Below are 25,969 nucleotides of genomic sequence, written 5' to 3'. Positions count from 1 at the left end.
CCCGACTTGCTTTTATATATATAGAAGATGACGGATAAGCATGAGCACGTTGAAAAGTGCAGACTTCCACTTCGAGATTAATATCTCCTAAACGGTTTATGATATTAAGAAACGGTTTGCGCCATCAGACGCCGCATTTATCGCTCTACGCGTTTGTTTCTAAACCATTTCCTCGTATCTCCCATATTAAGGGGTAAATTGAGTTCAAATTTTGAATAGGGTGAAATTTGGGTGCATTTTTAACATTTTACATTACATTTTGCCTACTTATGTATAAGCTAGAATCATGAAATTTGGTACACATATGTCCCTTAATCGTGCCAATGTGCGCACACAACGTGATGATCCTATCATTGTTATAAGTGTGTCAAACAATAAAATATACTTGTAAAAATCACCAAATTTACGAACAATCCAGAAATACGGCCGAATTTAACGTATAAGGGAGAGAGATACGACAAAATGTCACAGGACCAAAGTTGTAGATCACTCCGAATTGAAGGGACATTGTGCCATCCGTTTTGTGATACGACTTACCGTTTAGCCAAAAAATAGCTCAAAAGGAATGAATGCACAGTCATTAAATTTGTCTCCGTATTTCGATATCTTTGGGGGTAAAAAGTGAAAAATTTGAACATCTTGGAATTTTCCCGTCGGTTAGGGACCAAAAGCTATAATTTCACCAAATTTCAATTGTCTACCTCGTTTCGCAGGTTGTGCCGCCATCTTGATTTGGGGGGATGGGGGATAAAAATGAGGAAATTCCCGAAAATTTTTAAGCCCACGAAACCTATAGGTTATCGTTTTGGATATACTATACGACTGTGTTCTTATGCTGAGCCCAAAATTTGAGCCCCCCCCAGCGTGCCCCCTTCAGGGAATTTTGAGAATTTCCGATTTTTCTAGGGATCCTGGGGTCATCAGTTTCCCTCGTACCAAGTTTCAAATTTCTGAGATTTCTGGAAGTGCCTCATTAATTCACGTCTTTTTTCATTTTTAAATATTTATATATACATCGCTCCAGCCCGACTTGCTTTTATATATATAGATGACGGATAAGCATGAGCACGTTGAAAAGTGCAGACTTCCACTTCGAGATTCATATCTCCTAAACGGTTTATGATATTAAGAAACGGTTTGCGCCATCAGACGCCTCATTTATCGCTCTACATGTTTGTTTCTAAACCATTTCCTCGTATCTCCCATATTAAGGGGGTAAATTGAGTTCAAATTTTGAATAGGGTGAAATTTGGGTGCATTTTTAACATTTTACATTACATTTTGCCTACTTATGTATAAGCTAGAATCATGAAATTTGGTACACATATGTCCCTTAATCGTGCCAATGTGCGCACACAACGTGATGATCCTATCATTGTTATAAGTGTGTCAAACAATAAAATATACTTGTAAAAATCACCAAATTTACGAACAATCCAGAAATACGGCCGAATTTAACGTATAAGGGAGAGAGATACTACAAAATGTCACAGGACCAATGTTGTAGATCACTCCGAAGTGAAGCGACGTTGTGCCATCCGTTTTGTGATACGACTTACCGTTTAGCCAAAAAATAGCTCAAAAGGAATGTCTGCACAGTCATTAAAATTGCCTCCGTATTTCGATATCTTTGGGGGTAAAAAGTGAAAAATTTGAACACCTTGGAATTTTCCCGTCGGTTAGGGACCAAAAGCTATAATTTCACCAAATTTCAATTGTCTACCTCGTTTCGCAGGTTGTGCCGCCATCTTGATTTGGGGGGATGGGGGATAAAAATGAGGAAATTCCCGAAAATTTTTAAGCCCACGAAACCTATAGGTTATCGTTTTGGATATACTATACGACTGTGTTCTTATTCTGAGCCCAAAATTTGAGCCCCCCCCCCAGCGTGCCCCCTTCAGGGAATTTTGAGAATTTCCGATTTTTCTAGGGATCCTGGGGTCATCAGTTTCCCTCGTACCAAGTTTCAAATTTCTGATATTTCTGGAAGTGCCTCATTAATTCACGTCTTTTTTCATTTTTAAATATTTATATATACATCGTTCCAGCCCGACTTGCTTTTATATACAGTGGTGGTCAAAATAATAGAGCCACCTGGCAAAGGTTTAGAATAAAGTGCAAATTTATTACTAGACATGTTTGTACTATGATGGAAACAAAATTTTACGTTGTACAGGAACCATTACAACAGAGTCACATTGTACCACAGTCAGTTATATAGGTAACACAACTGAAACTAATCAATAATATTCAAAATAATACCAGACCACAGGGTCAAAAAAATAGAGCCAATTGACACAAATATTTTGTACTTGATCTAAGTCTTATGAAATTTATAGGAACAGTCGTTTTTGCATAGGAGTGCATTAGTACTTCGTGGTGTAACCCTTATTTTTGAGGATTTCCCTGCACCTCTTACCCATAGAGTCGACTAAACGCCTGCATTCGTCGCTGCTGATCGCATACAAGGCTCTCTGGATTTCTTCCCAAAGTTTATCTAAAGACGTAGCTTTTGAGCGGTCAATTCTCTTGTCTACGATCTCCCATAAGTTCTCGATGGATGATGCGTCAGGGGATTGAGGTGGCCACTCTAATACTTCGATATGGTGATATTGAAAAAACTGCCTTATGATCCTTGCAGTATGCTTTGGATCGTTATCGTGCTGAAATTTTCATTTCAGCGGCATTTCCTCTTCAGCATAAGGCAGCATCACATTTGCTAAGATGTCGTTGTACATTTCTGCGTTCATTATGCCGTTGATACGGTGTATTGGACCAAGGCCATACCATGAAAAACATCCCCATACCGTAACACTTCCGCCACCGTATTTCACAGTTTTTAAAGTGTACTTGGGATTAAATTCCTGGTTTGGTGGGCGGCGTACATAGACTTTTCCTTCTGAGGCAAACCTATTATACTTGGATTCATCGGACCAAAGGATGTTCCTCCATCAAATATTGGGTTTGTGTTCATTTCTCCGGGCGAAGGCCAACCTTTTCCGAACATTAGCTTTTGAAACATGTGGCTCCTGTTTCGCAATGCGCCCATTCAATTTTGCGGATCTCAGTCGTCTTTGAATCGTTGAAGTTGATAGTTGAACATCATTTTTGTCGCTAAACAAAATGGCTTTCAGTCGTGGTGGTGACAAAAATGGGTTTCTTTACTTCCCTAGTGATGAGTCTGTCTACGCGAGGAGTAGTTACACGAGGTCGCCCCCTGTTCCCCACCTGCGGCTTTGTTTGTTTTGCCAGTCTAATGGCGTTCTGGACTCGTTTTCGCGAAACGTGTAAATCTTTGGCTATTTGATTCATGGATATCCCACTTTTGAACATCCGGAACATTACTATACGACCATCATCACTTGTATGCTCTGCTCTGCCCATCTAGAAGAATGTAAACAAAACCAAACGTCAGTTTACATACAAAATAATATTGAGTGGAGGTTTGTTGACAAATATTATCAATAGCCCCCAAAACAACTGCAAAAAATCAATTTAAACGGGACTTCTGTAAAACGGCTCTATTATTTTGACCCATAAGATTCTTACCTTTATGCCTCTTTTCGAACGTCTAGCTCAAACGCTTCCTTTCGCACGACTACAGACAGCAGCGATGTCTTCCCTGATATTGTCTAAAAGGGACTGACAACACGGCATTCGTGGAGATTTTGCGAACTAATAGATATCCTAGTTCGTAATCTCGTCAATAGAGGTGGCTCTATTATTTTGACCGCCACTGTATATAGAAGATGACGGATAATCATGAGCACGTTGAAAAGTGCAGACTTCCACTTCGAGATTCATATCTCCTAAACGGTTTATGATATTAAGAAACGGTTTGCGCCATCAGACGCCGCATTTATCGCTCTACGCGTTTGTTTCTAAACCATTTCTTCGTATCTCCCATATTAAGGGGTAAATTGAGTTCAAATTTTGAATAGGGTGAAATTTGGGTGCATTTTTAACATTTTACATTACATTTTGCCTACTTATGTATAAGCTAGAATCATGAAATTTGGTACACATATGTCCCTTAATCGTGCCAATGTGCGCACACAACGTGATGATCCTATCATTGTTATAAGTGTGTCAAACAATAAAATATACTTGTAAAAATCACCAAATTTACGAACAATCCAGAAATACGGCCGAATTTAACGTACAAGGGAGAGAGATACGACAAAATGTCACAGGACCAAAGTTGTAGATCACTCCGAATTGAAGGGACATTGTGCCATCCGTTTTGTGATACGACTTACCGTTTAGCCAAAAAATAGCTCAAAAGGAATGAATGCACAGTCATTAAAATTGCCTCCGTATTTCGATATCTTTGGGGGTAAAAAGTGAAAAATTTGAACATCTTGGAATTTTCCCGTCGGTTAGGGACCAAAAGCTATAATTTCACCAAATTTCAATTGTCTACCTCGTTTCGCAGGTTGTGCCGCCATCTTGATTTGGGGGGATGGGGGATAAAAATGAGGAAATTCCCGAAAATTTTTAAGCCCACGAAACCTATAGGTTATCGTTTTGGATATACTATACGACTGTGTTCTTATGCTGAGCCCAAAATTTGAGCCCCCCCAGCGTGCCCACTTCAGGGAATTTGGAGAATTTCCGATTTTTCTAGGGATCCTGGGGTCATCAGTTTCCCTCGTACCAAGTTTCAAATTTCTGAGATTTCTGGAGGTGCCTCATTAATTCACGTCTTTTTTCATTTTAAAATATTTATATATACATCGCTCCAGCCCGACTTGCTTTTATATATATAGATGACGGATAAGCATGAGCACGTTGAAAAGTGCAGACTTCCACTTCGAGATTCATATCTCCTAAACGGTTTATGATATTAAGAAACGGTTTGCGCCATCAGACGCCTCATTTATCGCTCTACATGTTTGTTTCTAAACCATTTCCTCGTATCTCCCATATTAAGGGGGTAAATTGAGTTCAAATTTTGAATAGGGTGAAATTTGGGTGCATTTTTAACATTTTACATTACATTTTGCCTACTTATGTATAAGGTAGAATCATGAAATTTGGTACACATATGTCCCTTAATCGTGCCAATGTGCGCACACAACGTGATGATCCTATCATTGTTATAAGTGTGTCAAACAATAAAATATACTTGTAAAAATCACCAAATTTACGAACAATCCAGAAATACGGCCGAATTTAACGTATAAGGGAGAGAGATACGACAAAATGTCACAGGACCAAAGTTGTAGATCACTCCAAATTGAAGGGACGTTGTGCCATCCGTTTTGTGATACGACTTACCGTTTAGCCAAAAAATAGCTCAAAAGGAATGTCTGCACAGTCATTAAAATTGCCTCCGTATTTCGATATCTTTGGGGGTAAAAAGTGAAAAATTTGAACATCTTGGAATTTTCACGTCGGTTAGGGACCAAAAGCTATAATTTCACCAAATTTCAATTGTCTACCTCGTTTCGCAGGTTGTGCCGCCATCTTGATTTGGGGGGATGGGGGATAAAAATGAGGAAATTCCCGAAAATTTTTAAGCCCACGAAACCTATAGGTATATCGTTTTGGATATACTATACGACTGTGTTCTTATGCTGAGCCCAAAATTTGAGCCCCCCCCAGCGTGCCCCCTTCAGGGAATTTTGAGAATTTCCGATTTTTCTAGGGATCCTGGGGTCATCAGTTTCCCTCGTACCAAGTTTCAAATTTCTGAGATTTCTGGAAGTGCCTCATTAATTCACGTCTTTTTTCATTTTTAAATATTTATATATACATCGCTCCAGCCCGACTTGCTTTTATATATATAGATGACGGATAAGCATGAGCACGTTGAAAAGTGCAGACTTCCACTTCGAGATTTATATCTCCTAAACGGTTTATGATATTAAGAAACGGTTTGCGCCATCAGACGCCTCATTTATCGCTCTACATGTTTGTTTCTAAACCATTTCCTCGTATCTCCCATATTAAGGGGGTAAATTGAGTTCAAATTTTGAATAGGGTGAAATTTGGGTGCATTTTTAACATTTTACATTACATTTTGCCTACTTATGTATAAGCTAGAATCATGAAATTTGGTACACATATGTCCCTTAATCGTGCCAATGTGCGCACACAACGTGATGATCCTATCATTGTTATAAGTGTGTCAAACAATAAAATATACTTGTACAAATCACCAAATTTACGAACAATCCAGAAATACGGCCGAATTTAACGTATAAGGGAGAGAGATACGACAAAATGTCACAGGACCAAAGTTGTAGATCACTCCAAATTGAAGTCACACTGTGCCATCCGTTTTGTGATACGACTTACCGTTTAGCCAAAAAATAGCTCAAAATGATTGTCTGCACAGTCATTAAAATTGCCTCCGTATTTCGATATCTTTGGGGGTAAAAAGTGAAAAATTTGAACATCTTGGAATTTTCCCGTCGGTTAGGGACCAAAAGCTATAATTTCACCAAATTTCAATTGTCTACCTCGTTTCGCAGGTTGTGCCGCCATCTTGATTTGGGGGGATGGGGGATAAAAATGAGGAAATTCCCGAAAATTTTTAAGCCCACGAAACCTATAGGTTATCGTTTTGGATATACTATACGACTGTGTTCTTATGCTGAGCCCAAAATTTGAGCCCCCCCCAGCGTGCCCCCTTCAGGGAATTTTGAGAATTTCCGATTTTTCTAGGGATCCTGGGGTCATCAGTTTCCCTCGTACCAAGTTTCAAATTTCTGAGATTTCTGGAAGTGCCTCATTAATTCACGTCTTTTTTCATTTTAAAATATTTATATATACATCGCTCCAGCCCGACTTGCTTTTATATATATAGATGACGGATAAGCATGAGCACGTTGAAAAGTGCAGACTTCCACTTCGAGATTCATATCTCCTAAACGGTTTATGATATTAAGAAACAGTTTGCGCCATCAGACGCCTCATTTATCGCTCTACATGTTTGTTTCTAAACCATTTCCTCGTATCTCCCATATTAAGGGGGTAAATTGAGTTCAAATTTTGAATAGGGTGAAATTTGGGTGCATTTTTAACATTTTACATTACATTTTGCCTACTTATGTATAAGCTAGAATCATGAAATTTGGTACACATATGTCCCTTAATCGTGCCAATGTGCGCACACAACGTGATGATCCTATCATTGTTATAAGTGTGTCAAACAATAAAATATACTTGTACAAATCACCAAATTTACGAACAATCCAGAAATACGGCCGAATTTAACGTATAAGGGAGAGAGATACGACAAAATGTCACAGGACCAAAGTTGTAGATCACTCCAAATTGAAGGGACGTTGTGCCATCCGTTTTGTGATACGACTTACCGTTTAGCCAAAAAATAGCTCAAAAGGAATGTCTGCACAGTCATTAAAATTGCCTCCGTATTTCGATATCTTTGGGGGTAAAAAGTGAAAAATTTGAACATCTTGGAATTTTCCCGTCGGTTAGGGACCAAAAGCTATAATTTCACCAAATTTCAATTGTCTACCTCGTTTCGCAGGTTGTGCCGCCATCTTGATTTGGGGGGATGGGGGATAAAAATGAGGAAATTCCCGAAAATTTTTAAGCCCACGAAACCTATAGGTATATCGTTTTGGATATACTATACGACTGTGTTCTTATGCTGAGCCCAAAATTTGAGCCCCCCCCCAGCGTGCCCCCTTCAGGGAATTTTGAGAATTTCCTATTTTTCTAGGGATCCTGGGGTCATCAGTTTCCCTCGTACCAAGTTTCAAATTTCTGAGATTTCTGGAAGTGCCTCATTAATTCACGTCTTTTTTCATTTTTAAATATTTATATATACATCGCTCCAGCCCGACTTGCTTTTATATATATAGATGACGGATAAGCATGAGCACGTTGAAAAGTGCAGACTTCCACTTCGAGATTTATATCTCCTAAACGGTTTATGATATTAAGAAACGGTTTGCGCCATCAGACGCCTCATTTATCGCTCTACATGTTTGTTTCTAAACCATTTCCTCGTATCTCCCATATTAAGGGGGTAAATTGAGTTCAAATTTTGAATAGGGTGAAATTTGGGTGCATTTTTAACATTTTACATTACATTTTGCCTACTTATGTATAAGCTAGAATCATGAAATTTGGTACACATATGTCCCTTAATCGTGCCAATGTGCGCACACAACGTGATGATCCTATCATTGTTATAAGTGTGTCAAACAATAAAATATACTTGTACAAATCACCAAATTTACGAACAATCCAGAAATACGGCCGAATTTAACGTATAAGGGAGAGAGATACGACAAAATGTCACAGGACCAAAGTTGTAGATCACTCCAAATTGAAGGGACGTTGTGCCATCCGTTTTGTGATACGACTTACCGTTTAGCCAAAAAATAGCTCAAAAGGAATGTCTGCACAGTCATTAAAATTGCCTCCGTATTTCGATATCTTTGGGGGTAAAAAGTGAAAAATTTGAACATCTTGGAATTTTCCCGTCGGTTAGGGACCAACAGCTATAATTTCACCAAATTTCAATTGTCTACCTCGTTTCGCAGGTTGTGCCGCCATCTTGATTTGGGGGGATGGGGGATAAAAATGAGGAAATTCCCGAAAATTTTTAAGCCCACGAAACCTATAGGTATATCGTTTTGGATATACTATACGACTGTGTTCTTATGCTGAGCCCAAAATTTGAGCCCCCCCCCAGCGTGCCCCCTTCAGGGAATTTTGAGAATTTCCGATTTTTCTAGGGATCCTGGGGTCATCAGTTTCCCTCGTACCAAGTTTCAAATTTCTGAGATTTCTGGAAGTGCCTCATTAATTCACGTCTTTTTTCATTTTTAAATATTTATATATACATCGCTCCAGCCCGACTTGCTTTTATATATATAGATGACTGACGCTACAATATGCACCCACCTTATATAGACGTTGGTTGACACAGCTACGTAATCTCCGGAAATAACAATGACATACTCCCACCTACGCGACAGATATTACATACAATAAGTTTTTATATTTTTCTCTCTGTCAATATGATCGCGTTAGGAAAACTTATGATGATAATAATAATAATAATAACAATAATAATATTCTTTCTTTCTTTCTTTCTTTCTTTCTTTCTTTCTTTCTTTCTTTCTTTCTTTCTTTCTTTCTTTCTTTCTTTCTTTCTTTTTCAGTTAACCTTCCAGGATTGGTTTTCCCTCGGACTCAGCGGGGGATCCTACTTCTACCTCCTCAAGGGCAGTGTATTGGACCGTGAGAATTTGGATCGGGGGATACAAGTGGGGGCGACCAGTACCTCACCCAGGCGACCTCACCTACTATACTTAACAGCGGCCTTGTAATGGAAAGACTGGAAGGGATAGGCAAGGAAGAGGGAAGGAAGAGGCCGTGGCCTTAACTTAGATACCATCCTGGCATTTTCCTGGAGGAGAAGTGGGAGCCACGGAAAACCACTTCGAGGATGGCTGAGGAGGGAATCGAATTCCCTCTACTCAGTTGACTTCCCGAGGCTGAGTGAACCCCGTTCCAGCCCTCGTACCACTTTTGAAATTTCGTGGCAGAGCCTGGAATCGAACCCGGGCTTACGGAGGGGGGCAGCTAATCACACTAATCACTACACCCCATAATAATACGAGTAATATATGTTTTACGTCTCAGTAAATACTGTTACGGTTTTCGGAGACTCCTACTTGCTGGAATTGTATCCCACAGGAGTTCTTTACGCGCCAGTGAATCTATCGTCCCGAGGCTGGCGTATATTAGTACCTACAAATACTATCGGACTAATTCTGGATCGAGCCCATCAACTTGAGGTCAGATGTGAAGCTACTCAGCCCAGCCGTGTTAGTAATAATGTTTGGGTTTCATTTCAGGAAGTAATCTTCAACCATTATAAATTAATTTCTCTGTGTAGCTTAAATAGTGTGAATGGCCTGCACACTGGCCATCGATTCAGAGGATCCTGGGTTCGATCTCCACCCAGGCCGAGAATTGTAACTCCGGTTAGGAGGTTGAGCGTTTGTGTTCGTTTATTAAATTTATCTTCATCCTCATCTACATACATGTTATACAGGCAACCAGCGTAGAAGCACCGAATAGTGAATTCACGCCTCCACTTAGGGTTGGCGTCTTGAATGGAACCCGGCCTGAAAATTTGAACTAGATGTAGATCAAGTGTCGACCACAAGAAATTGTGTGGAATTGCAGGAATAAGAATAAGAAGAAGTTCCCGTATAGTTTGAGATCAAACATAACATGCATCTTAGCTACAATCCTCCTACTACGAATATTGACGGAAGTCCTTTCCCTAGCATTTTGACAGTAATTTGCTCTTGAGTCTTTCATTAACATAGCTACGTCTTGCCGCCTGCTTGCGGTAATTTTCGGTGTTAATTCACAAATGTCAAGCTGCACGTAATGAAGTGTTGTGGGAGGAAGATAGGCGGAATTGTACCAACAACACCTCACATAAAGTACTCTAACAAGATTAGCGGCTGTTTCCTTAATTACAAACACTAATGTGCATTGTGTTTTCAGCCGTTGCCTAACAAAGTTGGCACACAATACAACAATCACATAACTTAACTGCCAAAGGAGCTCTAGACCTCATCAAACTTAATTAAACTTCTCTTGTGCGACGCAGTGCACACTGCACATACTGTGTTTCTTTACTCTTATAGATTGCACAGCCCATTTCTTATCTCATGAACTGTAACCGAGAAAATTCATTTAATGATATGATTTACAAGGAATGACCAAGTAATTTAGATATATATTATAATACGGTATGAAGCAGTCTTGATCAACAGGAAGCTAATAAATCCCATTCGCTATGCAGACGACACCATGATATTTGCTGACAAATTAGAAGACCTTTTTTAAAAATTTGTTTTACGTCGCACCGACACAGATAGACGTTATGGCGACGACGGGATAGGAAAGGGATAGGAGTGTGAAGGAAGTGGCCGTAGTCTTAATGAATGTACCACCCCAGCATTTGCCTGGTGTGAAAATGGGAAACCATCGAAAAGCATATTCATGGGCGCCGACAGTGGGGCTTGAACCCACTATCTCCCGGATACAAGCTCGCAGCTGCGCGCCCCTAACCGCACGGCCAACTCGCCTGGTAAGTAAGAAATCAATGAGCTTGTTCTTAAAACATGGACAGTATGAAAATACTGTAGGTGGAGAGGATTATTCTACGACAGTGGTTCACCGTCCACGATACGTAAACTCTGATGGGCGATAAACATAAAGTAATTTAAATTACTCCACGATGGCCATCAATCTTCAGTGAGAAAACGATACTTTAGTAAGTACAGGGACATATTCAGAAGATACTGAATGCAATGAGAAATTCAAGTTCTTGAATATTCTGTGAACTTAACAATGAACGCGAAACCATAAGTATTCAGTATCGTAATAAAACTATCTTTTAAAAGGTAGACACTAAGGTAGAAGTCCTGGCTCAGTAACCGGTAGGGAATATTGAGATTAATCTGTAACATGTAGAAGAGGCCTCCCCTTTGTTTATGCAACCTTTCTCTCCTTTTTAATGACGAATGCTACCTGTTGAGATAAGTTTGAATTCCGTCCTGTTTCTCTGCCCGCCCCATTAGCACAGCTTTGTAGATTGACAGGTGTTGCCATCTTGGAGCTGCCACTTCATTTTTATGAATAAGATGAATTTAGAAATCGGCACACCTTCCTACTATTTTCAGAGTTGCTATTACCTCCGCCCAATCAGAGACCTGCTCGCCCTCAATAAAATTACCCCGAACACGCACGTTTGACGTCTTTCTGGATCTCTTCTGGAGAATTACAGACCGACTTGGTCGAGCGCTGGTCGCTAAGGGAGCAATGTGAGTGTGAAGGCTTACAGCTGTGTAATTTCTACATTAAGTAACGATGGTGGAAGGAGATCTTTTGCAAAGATAGGAAGTTTCTTTTTCTATAAATCTATATTAATTTATATTTAGAAAATTGTAGGTCTCCTTAATTTGATTAACTGGTAACGAGGCTTTTGTTGAAGTATATATCCAAATATCAAGAAGGATGCACGAGTGTTGATCCTCATTTCCCTTTCTCATTTTATCTCTCTCTACTAATTTAGGCTTCAATTTTTCTCTCCCATGCCACAGCTTAGTATGGGCGTAGCCTCTGCTTTCATGGGTTTCTGTGCCCCATTAGATTGCTGTAAGTGGTCATGTCACCTGGATCATGAATTGTGTGTTCAAATCGCCATTTTTTTTGCGCTGTTGGTCTTTCCTAAAATGAATCCTTGAGTGTTCTGAATGTGAATTTACTATGGCCAAGTATTAATGTTAGCCTTGCTTCTGTTTACTTTTGAGAATTAATTCTTTTCTGTTTAAATGTTGAGTTGAATGTCCTTTATGGACATACGAAGGTCTACTAAAATTAACTTGACCGCTTACTCCAGTAGCATCATACGGTAAGACTCCGAGAGCACCCTGTTGTTAATTTCTAAAAAAAGGATTTTTTATTTGTTAATTTTTCGGTTTATTTAGTAACGCTAATTTTTCTTATTGTTAACTAAAGATTTCTTTATTCTAATGTTAATGGTTCTACTACTGACTAAGATTTGAGAAAAGGTAAGAGAGAAGGAAAGTAAAAAGTATCAAAGGAAACAGACCTCCCATTCTAACCCGACTTTGTTTTCGCCACCTTCGTCCAGCCCTGCCGCTTCTTCCCCACCCCTGTGTACCGTAACAAATTCACTGCAATTTGATATTCAAGAACGTGGTGGTCTGAATGAGGGGCTCAGAGGGCAGAGCGCTGTTTTTCTCAGCCAATGTTAGTGTATTCGAAACAGGCTCAGTCCGGTGGTATTTGAAGGTGTGCATATACAGCAGCTTCCTATTGCCAGGTTTACCTGCACGTAAGAGAAGTTCTATGGTACGAAATTCCCACACCACAGAAACTCCGAAAACCATAAAAGTGATTAGTGGAAGCTATTATTATTATTATTATTATTATTATTATTATTATTATTATTATTTAAACTTTTTCCTTTATTCTGAATTCCTGGGACTTTCTTTATGCTTATGGTTGACTAAACTAGAAGCCATTTCAAAGGAATGTCCCTAATGAATTTTCACAGGTGTTGCCATGTAACGAAGTCCGGACAACCACCACGATTATCAAGTGTTTAATGATACAATTCATTAGTATCAACATCAATTGCTTTCTTCGCGATACAATTCCAAACGTTATGACCCGAGTTCTTTGACTTTACCTTGCCTTCGAGAAGTACACTACGTAAAGGTTAAGTAGCAAATCTTAAGTACATAAATATTGTATTTAGCAGTCCACCTATTCAGTACGTGTTATATACATTTATCTAGTACATGTTACTTTCCCTAGCGGACATCATCAGATGGAGTGCTTAAACAAATATAGATCAGATACAATATCACACTTTAAAATGGTAAGACACAATTTACAATGCATAATATTACAACAAAACATTTATATTAAACTGCTGAAAACCAATTATTTCAAGGTGTTCTAAGTCCTCCTGTGGTCGAATTATGTTGAAAATACATTAAAATTACTCTGAGGAAATTGGCACTGCTATACGCATGTTCATAAAAACAAGAACACCTTGAATGACTAGAGACAGGAAGTTAATATGCACAGGAGATGCACATTAGTATGTTTTGAAGAACCTTGTCGGCCCTCAGGTTCAAGGTTCACATTGATATCTCCTGCCCACCACCACCGACTAGTAAAATGTGCCTGCGACTGTCGTTGTCGCTATAAACCGAAGGTAATGGAACAGTGTGACTGTGATTTGAGCAGGCGTGTAGGATTCCTCGCAGACTTATCCCACAACCGTACCGTGAAATAAGCGAGTCTGAAGGAGGGCGCATTATTGGCATGAGAGAACGTGATGCATCCATCCGGGAAATTGCTGCTCGTGTGGGACGAAGTGTGTCGGCAGTGCTACGTGCGTGTACAGAATGGTTCATAGAAGGCCGTAGAACACGCCGAGATGGGTCTGGTCGCACCACATAGACCACCCCCCGAGAAGATAGACACTTCATCCGAATGGCATTGCAAGACAGATCAGCGTCCTCCTCGGCTCTGGCGCAACAGTGGAACAGTGTAACACATCGTACACTATCAGGAGTGACAGTCCATCGCCGTTTAGTACTGTCTGGGTTACCGGCGAATCATCCACTTCTCCGCCTACCTTTGACTAACGTGAATAAACATACTAGACCACAATTGTGTATGTAACGACGTCACTGGGGACAGAAATGGCAGCAGGTAGTGTTTTCGGACGAATCTAGCTTATCTTTGTTTAAAAATGATGGCAGCATTTTGGTACGCTGCAGGCAGGGGGAGGCATCGCATTGACTGCATTCGTACAAGACATACAGCGCCAACTCAAGGCCTTATGGTGTGGGGTACTATTGGGTACAACCACAAATCACAGTTCTTGCGCGTCCAGGGCACTGTGACCAGTTTGACCTACGTGAATGACATCCTAAAACCCGTAGCCATACCCTTTCTGTACGACACCCCAGACGCCATATTGCGCGACCACATGTTTCTGCATGAACACGTGCCGCCTTCTTGTCACAGGATGTCAGACTCTTGGCTTGGCCCGCCCGATCACCGGATTTGTCGCCAATCGGAAGTGTGTGGGATATCGTGCAACGACGGGTGCAGTTCTGTTACCCAGTGCCAACTACCAAATATGAACAGTAGAATCAGCTGGATGCAGCATGGATGGCTATACCCCAGGACGCCATTCGCGCCTTATACGCGTCGATGCCATCACGCACGGAACAAATTATCAGTGCTAGTGGAGGACCCAGTGTGTACTAGGCAACAGTACACATGCTGAACCTAGGTGACTGAAATGCTAATCGTTTCTGCAGAACGTACTAATGAACATGTCCTGTGAATATGAACTTCCTATCTTTAGACCTTCAAGGTGTTCTGTTTTTTATGAACATGAGTGTATTTAAAATTTCTCTTGAATCAGACATATGAAATATCACGAAATAAAAGATTCTCGACAAGTCTTCTGAAAAGTGCTCCTTAGTAATGCAGTTCAAAAGTGAGTCGCTTCTGTATTCGAAGTCAAAACGGAGCGAGATTATCAAGCAGATGGTAGAATGTGATACTGTAAGGTTCCCTCTGTTATTGGGCCCGACAAGAGAATGAGGACTCATTTCTGCTGAGGTGAGGAATTGGTCAGTCCTCAATACGTAAAGATTTGCTTACAACTACCGCCAATTATAGGACATAAGGTACGCCAACATCAGGGACTGCTGACGGAATTTTAGAGGTGGTGCGAAACTCCTCATAAGGATGAAAATATATTTTCAGCTAATGGACTTTGATTTGGCACGACCTCTGCGTGTCAATTTCTATGTTCCGAATGTAATATAGTTTAATAATTTTTATGGCTATTGTTTGCGTGGTGCCTTGTAAGGCAGACCCTCCGCTGAGAGTGGATAGCATCTGCTTTCAACAGGTAACTGCGTGTTGATGTTATGGTGGAGGATAGTGTTCTGTGTTGTGTATAGTGTATGAGTTTCATGAATGTAGGGGGAACCACAAACACCCAATCCCCGAACCAAGAGGATTAACTACTTACTATTAGAAACCTCCACCCTGCCGCGAATCGAACACGGGAACCGAGAACTGAACGCCAATATGGTGACCATTCAGCTATGTAGCCGAACGATCTTTCGAATTACGCCATGACATGACAGAGAAGCGGGAACTCTACGAGTGACCTATTGCCGATATTTTTAAAATTAATTTGAGAATGTGCTACCAAAGGTGCTATACAGACATCATACGACATGGAGTTGAAAATGGGCTTTCAGTCAGTCAGTCAATTATTTTATTTTTATTTATTTAATCCGTTCACCTTCCAGGCTTGGTTTTCCCTCGGACTCAGCGAGGGATCAAACCTCTACCGCCTCAAGAGCAGTGTCCTGCAGCGTGAGACATTTGGTCGGGGATATAACTGGGAAGGAGGACCAGTGGCTCACCTGCTATGCTGAACACGGGCCTCGTGGTGGGATGGATGGGAAGATTGGAAGGTATAGACAAGGAAGAAGGAAGGAAGCGGCTGTGGCTTTAAGCTAGGTACCATCCTGGCATTTGCCTGGAGAAGAAGTAGGGAACCACGAAAAACCACTTCGAGGATAGCTGAGGAGGGAATCAAACCCCATCTACTCAGCTAACCTACCAAAACTGAGTGGATCCTGTTCCAGTCCTCGTACCTCGTGTCAAATTTCATCGCAGAGTCGGAAATCGAACCGGGGACTCCGGGAGTGGCAGATAATCACACTAACCACAGAGGTTGGCATTTACGAGGGGCGTACTATATTTATTTACACTTTATTTTTTGTCCGTCCGGGTATGGTTCACATTTCATTTTTGAAGGTGGTGACGTGTAACTAGTGTCTTGTTCCACCGTTTGCTAGCAACACACGCACAGGGGTCAACGAATGCACTGGTTATAGCCATTTCATTACAAGAGTGTCAGCCTAGGAGCAGACAACATGGAAAGCAACCGTCAGGGACAGCGCTATACGATTTGGATGCTATGAGAAGAAGGCGTGACTACTGCAGAAATTCATCGGCGCTTGGTGGCAGTCTGTCGAGAACATGCGCCGTCACAAAGAACAGTTTACAACTGGGTAGAAGGTTGGAAAACAGGGTGCACATTGGTAGACAAGGGAACCAGTTCCGGAAGGATTGTGACAGTGTCAACACCAGCTAACATTGCCCGGGTCGAACAGGCCATCCATGGAAACACATGCATCACATTTACGGGAATTGAGGCAGCCACGGCAGTCCACCGCCAAAGAAATATCGAACAGTGATTATCACCTGTTCGGGAACATGAAGAGACCTCTGCGTGGTCGCTGTTTTGCGGATTTTGCAGTACTGGACATAGCTGTCAAGGCATGGGTACGCAGCACTCCGAAAGAATGGTTCAGGAAGGTCTGGAGAGACTGACACATCGATGGCAAGAAGAGTATACGGTTACAAGGAGATTATGTTGACAAGGTGTGCGCAACAACTGATGCGTAATGTACTTCATTTGAGTAGAAAAAAATAAAGTATATAACAATACAGAACGACCTTAGTAATTGTTTATTTATTTATTTAGTTGGTTATTTATTTTCTTTATTTTCTATACCGGTTTTATCTTGCACTACAACCGGAATGTTCTAGGACTGGAAAAGATAGTGACCTTAGTCTTCATTAAGGGATAGCCTTGGCATTTTCCTGATTTACAATGGAAAACAATTTTCAGGTTTTCCTGCGGTAAAATTTGAACCCATCACTTCTAGAATACAAGCTTACAGGTTCATAACGCGTACCACGCAGCCAACTTACTCGATTATCCTTGATGAAAGTGTTAGCATAAATTTAACAGATAGAAATGTTACAATGAAATTCTCTCTCATTTACCATAAAATACATATAAACCGTTTAATCAGTACTAATATCTCTTAATCTTATTTAGGAAGCCAATCTTGCCTTAGAGGTAGTTAACAATAGCTTGTAAATCAATTATCTGGGGATTTAACTAAGCGGGTGATTCTGAACTCTTAATTACGTACGGGATCATGAGTGTGTGTACAAACGAGAATAAAGCTGATGCTTATTATTTCCCATGATACAGGGATATAAGCTGATCATTTTAATCCTCGCGGAATATGAACATGAGGGACCATGATACTACTATTACTCGCTAATAGAATTAATCACCACTCTTTGTGATGCATAAAAATTATCTACTGAGACGAAGTTTCCACACAGTATGATGCATCATTTCAGTCCGGGCAACGTACATGTCAGGTATTAAACGGATCCCAAATACACTAAGTGGACAATGGTGAAACATTACATTTTCTCCCAGTACTCCGAATGTACTGGGAGTTGATGTCTACAGGTAAACGGCCCAGCCATAATTAAACACAGGCTCCATTATGAAAATATGTTTGTTTTATTTTATGATCATTTTTGCATGTTTCTCTGACACTATATTGAACGGGGTGAAGCCGAACTCCACCGGAAAACTTTCGGAGGTTGTTCAGGGATACTTTTCAGTATATTGATATAAGGGACCCGTGGTAATTGCATTTTGTTTGGTCTGTTGCCCCAGTTAGCTTTGCACCGGCATTGTACTGAAAATAAGGAACGCTAATTCTTGAAACGCCGGGATGTCGGAATTTTGTCTCGCAGGACTTATTTAACGTACTGGAAGCTAACGATTTCGTTATCATGGTGGTCGACATTTTGAACATAACCTGTAAGGGAAAAGTTCTGTATTTATTACTTACTGCACTGTGCAGCAGACAATCAGATTGAATATCCTGTGACAAAAGTATACGTGTTTTGTCTGAGGGTTGTTACATTAATCTGTGTTTTATGCTGTACCTTTTGGTTATTGCATATTACAGGCTTTGCATCACTCTCTGTTTCGTGTTGTATGTAGGGTCTTTCATTGATATGAAGGTATTTTCACAGAAACATGAATGTTTGGGGTAACAAATCGAAAAAATCGTAATTACAATATCACTCTGTACCAGGTCAATAATTTTCTAAACGCCTACTTCTACCATACATCAAAATTCATAGCCCAGTATGGTTCAATGTCCGATACAACGCGATATCTTCTCTATGAATTAGACATCTGTGCTTGTAGGTATGAACGGAAAATTTGGGAACTCGGTTTTGGTCACCTTAGCAACATACCGTAACCTCTCGGCCAATAGATGAGCTAAGTAAACCCGTACTGTGCGTTCATATTCAAAAAGGCAATTTATACCTATACTGAGAGTCAACTCAAGACCTAAGCGGTCCCTTTGATGTTAACCAGACTTCCGGTCAGTAAAGAGGCTTCCGCAGCGGTGAACAGTTCCGAGGCTTGTTGCTGGTTTCTTAAGTCAGAAGTTTCCCTCAGTTTGGTTAGATATTCCAGTGAACTGACTTGAGCTATTAAACAAGTTTAGCATGTAAGAATATGGAAAATATTTTACAAGTTGTATGTTATTTGAGTTTCCTTACCAACTCTTTATCTTTCATACGCCGGTGCTTGTGAATAGTTATTGTTATCGGTGGTTTTTGTAGCAAAATATATATTTTTAACATGAGCTTGATGACTTATTGCATTGTGTACTTACTACGCTTTGTTCGATTTCATTCCATTGCTGCTAAGTTCGCATAAATTACGACGTTGTAGATGGATCCAAGAAAACTGTTGGAAATACTGGCTGCAATATCATGCTCAGCGTTCAAAATGGCTGCCAGCTGTGAACAACACGTGTGTGATGCTGTGACGCTCGAGTCACCAATAAAATTCTTTAAAGGTAATGAATATGGTGGAAATTGATCGTGAAGTCTAAACAAATTGTCCTGAACCTTTACAGTAGCCTACGAGATGATAATCTGCTATCGGCTGTGGAGGAAGTGGTGAAAAAAGCGCGCAGCTGTCCGGCATTTCTACGTAGAGTGTTTGCACGGCTCGCGCAGAAATCAAATGAATTCCTACGTTTTCTCGTGGTACTATATAGTATATGCTATCCTGTGGTTGTTTATATGTGTCGTGAGTGTTTCTGACATCATGTCTCCCTAAAGTCGCTGAAAATTTAGTTTTGAGAAAGTGTCTGAATTATGTGAACAAGCAATCAAGGTGATACGGAAGGTGAAACAAAACGTAACTCAATTAAGCTTCATGCCACATTTATGTGACAAAAAACGTATGTTCGTCTGGGTCTTTGTCAGTGCTGGTAGGCCTTTGTGTCCGCTCAATTCGAACTATGCATTCGCCATCAGTAAAACAGGAAGGACCTTAACACGGTACGGATTGTTATTCCCCATGCGCACCACAAAAATTACATTATGAAATAAAAATAAGCATTGCTTCTCTCGCTTCGGTATTAGTCACTACAATATCTGTAGTTTTTACATGATCAATAAAGGAATAAATAGGTACGGTACGTAATTATAATACAACGATGTGAAAGGAAGTAATTTCTTTTGATGCTATACTATTTGAAAATGAAGTATTTGTCAGATGCTGGACGTTAATAAGCCGGTTGTGGAGGAGATGAAGAACCGGGAAAGAAAGGGGAAGCAGGGAACGTGCTCACACGTGGATAGATACTTTTCCTCAGCTCTTGAGTTGACTTTCACCATAGGTATAATCAATCATCAGTCAAAAGAAATTGTGACCAAAGGATCTGCAGGAAAAAATTTTGTAACTTAAATAAATAATTACGTAAATCATTTCAGTAGAAACAGCAGGCCTTGAAATGGCCTTGACTTTTAAACTTGTAGATAGTAAGATATAGAGTATGTTGAAGTACGATACGAAAGAGTGTTAAATGAACCTTATTTTTATCTTTTAATTTATATTTTGACCAAGAGTGATGCACATCTATATCATTTTGTTACGTAGTCTCCGTTACGTTCAATGTAAGTCTTCCAGCGCTTACTAAGTGCATTGATTCCTCTAGAAAATAATCCTTTGACTACCTCCACAGACAACCGTGCACCGTCTCAATCTTCATTCGAACGGAATGCCTTTCCCCCCGTGCTTCCTTGAGCGGCCCGAACATGTGGTATTCACCACGATCGAGATCTGGTCAATATGGCGGACATGTGATATGCACTATGATCGAGATCTGGTCAATATGGCGGACATGTGGTATTCACTATGATCGAGATCTGGTCAATATTGAACCATCCTGTTCATGGGACAATTGTATTAATATTAGTATTGGATATTGGAATCACACAAGGCCACCCACGAAGCCAGTGTCTTACAGTAAATGTCATAACGAAGTCCAGAAGAAGCGTTCTTGTGTGAAGTGAGCGCGAGCGTCATTATGAGAAATCTCCAGAAACTCATTAAAAGGAGTTATGTCCCAAGCCAAGCCTCTTGATGAAGATTGGGGACGCTTCCCAGATCCCGGCAAAACTTATATTAGGAGGGAAGTAAGAATTAAATTAATATCTTTGGTTACGGAAGAGTTGCATTGGATTTGAGACAAGATTTGCAACCTGTATAATTTCTGCTTTATTTTGATATGCATTAGGGCTGCATTCATAAATGCATTCGTTAATTAGAGCTCATGATATACTTTATGCGGGAAAAACTTCGCGGGCGCGCGCAGATTGCACGCGATCAAGCGGCTTGATGACGCTATACGGGATTATAAAATAAGGCCGCCTGGCATATCAGAGTCATTCTTGGACCAGAAGGCCGCTTGAACGAGTCGTCATACTGCGTGTTGGTACTGAGAACAACGCTTTGTCTTCGAGCTGCACAGACTACGAGTACTGCAATATCTGCGAGGAATTACCCCAGCATCAAGTCAGAACGAGTGTTTGACATCATCATTGCAAGGAAGCGACAACCAGGAGCTGAAGCCAACACGACAACGAGCATCGATCCAGGAACGTTGGGAGCACCTGATCAGCGCGACATCGAAGGGGACACCTTCCAACTACAGAGGGAGCTGTACGAAGGCGCCACACAAGAAAGAATGTCTCCAAGCGGTCAACAGTATCTGATGCCAGCGCCGCAGTCTATCATGATGTGGTAAATTCAGTGGTCCACAGGGAAGGCCGCTCCGTTATGTCATCGATAACATAAGGTCAGAGCTTTCCAATTCTGTTTCAAGCATGTCATTTAAATTTAGATAGGGATATGGGGGCCGTCAGCCAACAGATTAGTTATGGTAGGAAAATTTTCCTTGTAATTTAGAGCTAGGCCTCAAGCTCGAACCCCGCACGTTAAGGTAGATGATATTCGTAGATTCCTTGTTAGCGTGTGTATTTCATTTTGATTGTATTATTTTACGTACGTGTGTTTTTATGGGTTTGATCGAACTCCTTTGGTCATAGGAGGTTATTCTAACAGATAGGCACTTTTTATATCGCATTTAGGCATTTGTTTCTGCAGACGTAGATACGTATAGTTGAGACCAAGACGTAACCTGTAACTCACCCAGCTTCACTAATAGAGCGAGCGAGTCCGAATATTTGAGAGATATGAGCCCATGAGAGGCAGAAGTAAGAGTTGCGATTGATATGAGAGAGCCCAGCACAATTTAGAGTATATTGGATGTATTTGGAGATGCCTAGTATGGCCATGTGACTATCGCTTAATGATTAGTGTTTTTGTAGCACCAAGATTGAGCCCATGAGAGGCGGAAGTAAGATTTGCGATACTGCTGGTGAAATTGAGACGAGGGCAGATAGCCCAGGTGTATTTAAAAGAGGGCTTTTAGCAGCAGATTACATGAGGTGTTTCTTTTGAAAGGCGAGATGTTTAGCCTGCCGCCCAGATGAGCTCATAAATTAGGGGGACTGCTGCTAGTGAAGTGGTGAGGGTGAAGGTCGTTGAGCTTGACGTCACAGGCTTGAGAATTGGTTTTTGTCGTCTGCAGCTTGTCATGTGTGCGAAAGGGAGAAGGATCTTGATGTTTTGAAAGCAGGGAGAGATCTTTTTTATGTCCTATTTGTTTTACGTAAAAATTTTAACACTGCCTGTTTGATTCTGACACGCGTGTATATGTTGATTGTGTCCTTTTATATGGTTTGCATAGGTATCTTTGACGCCTTACTCGTCATGGGACTAGGGTTCGTGACCGAGTCAGGTCATTGTACATTTTGTGGTGATTTTTGTTTGCACCGGGGTTCGACGGTACGAGGCATAGTAAATTTTATGGGAGTCATTCAATTATGTGTATTTCAGCAGATATCCGTTTTGCTAGAATTCGTTACTTACACTATTGTAACATGCTTGTTACAGAACAGCTGTTTCGTGAAGGCAGTGAACTGGTTGTCATCGGCTCAGCGTTATTTTACCCTATCATAATGAAAAGCTTTTTCATTTGTAAATAATTCAATTTTATGTAATAAATCCCTATTTGTTAAACTTTGAATGCAGCGATGTTTTCTGTTAGATATTTTATTTTATTTTAATTTAGCCGAATCTTACCTGATTTGTCACATATCCTCGTGTTTATCTTTTGTTGCCCCGTTATACCCATGTTATCCCTGAGAAGAATGCTTATCCGGCTGAGTAAAGAGGATTATGTTCAGGTAAGACTATGTGCACCAGCTCACGTCTGTGAGAGTTCTTTCACTACTGTACTCTGGGTTCGAGACCGGCTTTCGCCTGGCCGGAACTTCAGGGTCCAGTAGGGCACAATATGTCGGACGTGGAAGACACTGAACATTCAGGACTTGTATTGTCGTAACTGTTGAACGGGCAGCTTGGAGCCGAAAATTCTCATGTTGCAGCTGCAAAAACCGTACAGTACATCCCTATACAAACCATGATTAGTGTACATTGGTCAATGAATTTCAGTAGGTTCCTCACCTTCACCACTGTGGGTTGGAACATATTGCTTAAAATGTCGTCGCACTGATAACGTGGCAGGTCTTCTGGTTGGACAGCAGATTACGTGACATCCACGGCCATAACGAACTGTTGCACCAAGGGTTTTAAGTTTTGTTCGTGAATTGAAATGCGATATTAGTGATTAGTAGACATTGGATTTGTATGCAAATGCATGCTTTGCCGATATGCTGACCTCCAAAACCGACAAAAAAGTGCATTTGAAGGTGAAATTGGACAAATTATTAATAGTGCATATACCGGGTGGTTCACCAGCCCCTTATTTTTTGGAGATAGGAAATCCAAATAACGCCTATAACCTAAAGGCCCTTATAATTTAATTTTATGAACATCAAATAACTTGAAATGTATCCTTATGGTCGATAAGGCACTCTCGAACCCGTGTTTGTATTCAATATAATTTGATTCATGGACCTAGCAAAAGAAAAAACTACTATGCATAATTCCGCGCCAAATACTAAGGACCATTCTGCAAACATGTGACTTACTGGGCCATCAAATAACACAGGTACCCGTAATTCGATCGAATTAATAGGTTATGCCACGTCCTCTGTAATGTAAGAAAGTTAAATGAACACTGTAAAAATTCACTGAAGACTGACTCGGAAATTAACTTTCGAGGTAGAACGGCCAAACTTAAGTACTGAAGTACTAAAGTACTAAGTACTTAAGTAATTAAGTACTGAACCTCTTGGGTTCATCATGTACGTTGACTTCATGGCTGAATCGGTTAAGGGCTGGAATACAAGGTGTTCTAGTATCGGCAGCGTAGTGATTCGAGTACAGAGCAAAGCAAACTGCTTGAACGACAGAGGTGCTCCATTTTAGCGGGGATACATTAATAATCAATATTTATTTGCTATTGGTTTTAAGGGGTGCGCGCTGATTTGACGTATTTCCCCTAATGATGGGTGGGGGAAGGATTGGGAGAGAAATCGGCCTTGGTCTTTTATTAAGGAACCATCCGGCATTTGCCTGGTAGTGCAAATGGGAAACTGAGGAAAATCATTTTCAGGACGGCCAGCATGTAAATTCATGCGATTCGAATTCAAAACCTCTCGAGTCCAATGCACACAAATAATAATCCACACCCACCAGGCCACATCGCAGCCTTTATTAGATTTTTCACGACATATTACTATGAAGAGTACGTTGAACTGTTGTTAATTTAATGAACAAAGTACGGTCGAATTAACATGCATGCCACGTGCACCGTAATGCTAAAAAGATAGATGAACCTTGTAAAGCGGTCAACATTTCGAACACTTCCTTTCTTAATCTGTTTACCCTCCAGGTTTGGGTTTTCTCTCAGACTAAGCGACGGATCCCACCTCTATCGCCTCAAGGGCAGTGTCCTGGGGCGTGAGACTTTGAGTCGGGAAATACAACTGGGAGAATGACCAGTACCTCGCCCAGGTGGCCTCACCTGCTATGATGAACAGGGGCCTTGTGGAGGGATGGGAAGATTGGAAGGGATAGACAAGGAGGAGGGGAGGAAGCGGCCGTGGCCTTAAGTTAGGTACCATCCCGGCATTTGCCTGGAGAAGAAGTGGGAAACCTCGGAAAACCACTTCCTGGATGGCTCAAGTGGGAATCGAACCCACCTCTACTCAGTTGACTTCCCGAGGCTTAGTGGACCCCGTTCCAGCCCTCGTACCACTTTTCGAATTTCGTGGCAGAGCCGGGAATCGAACCCGGGCCTCCGGGGGTGGCAGCTAATCACACTAACCACTACACCACAGAGGCGAATATTTCGAACACTTGCTACTCTCAATATGCAGGGTACCCTACTTCGTACCTACAGACCATCGCGTCGCAGTCAATTCACTCTTTGGAACAGGATGATACGCGGCCATATTACAGTCACTGTAAATGGCGTTAAATGAAATTTAAAAATGTGTACCAGCCTGTGATTCGAACCTACTACCACACAGCTTGGCTTATGCAACAGCAGAGATGCGTGGCTTAGGCACCTTAGCTACCACGAGCCTCGGTGCATCGCTAGCACGTTGTAGTCATAGACACTTCCTGTTCAAACGTAAGGTAGTGGTATTCGCAGCTGTGGTCGTTGTCCACATTCATTATAGTTCAAGAAACACAAATAACACTGGCGTTAATGATTGCTACCCTATTCGCGAGCATTGTATAAAGGGTATGGTTGTACTAAGGCCATAAAGAAGCAGGTTCTAATATTTTTCGGTTGATTATGATGTACGCTTTAGTTGGGTTACCTACCTCTGAAAAAGTAAGGTGCTAATTACGCATATTTGTTTGCCGACATGTACACCTTCAAAAAGCGTTAAGGAGTTGCATTTGAAGGTGAAATTGGAAAAATAAGTTTAATAGTGTATATTTAGGCCTATGCATATTTCTTTGCCGATATGTAGATCTACAAAAATAAATAAGGAAGTGCGTTATAAAGTGAAATTGGACATCTTATTAAGTTTAACAGTGCATTTACGTGCATATTTGCATATATTTGAGGTTAGTGCATAGATTTCAAATTTCGGACTTATATGAATGTTTTCTACTTTTATCATGCATATTTTAACA

The sequence above is a fragment of the Anabrus simplex genome, chromosome 8, assembly GCF_040414725.1.
Source record: "Anabrus simplex isolate iqAnaSimp1 chromosome 8, ASM4041472v1, whole genome shotgun sequence".
In the NCBI taxonomy this organism is placed as follows: domain Eukaryota; kingdom Metazoa; phylum Arthropoda; class Insecta; order Orthoptera; family Tettigoniidae; genus Anabrus; species Anabrus simplex.
The sequence above is the reverse complement of the archived record's forward strand: the minus strand, read 5'-3'. Positions refer to the sequence as shown.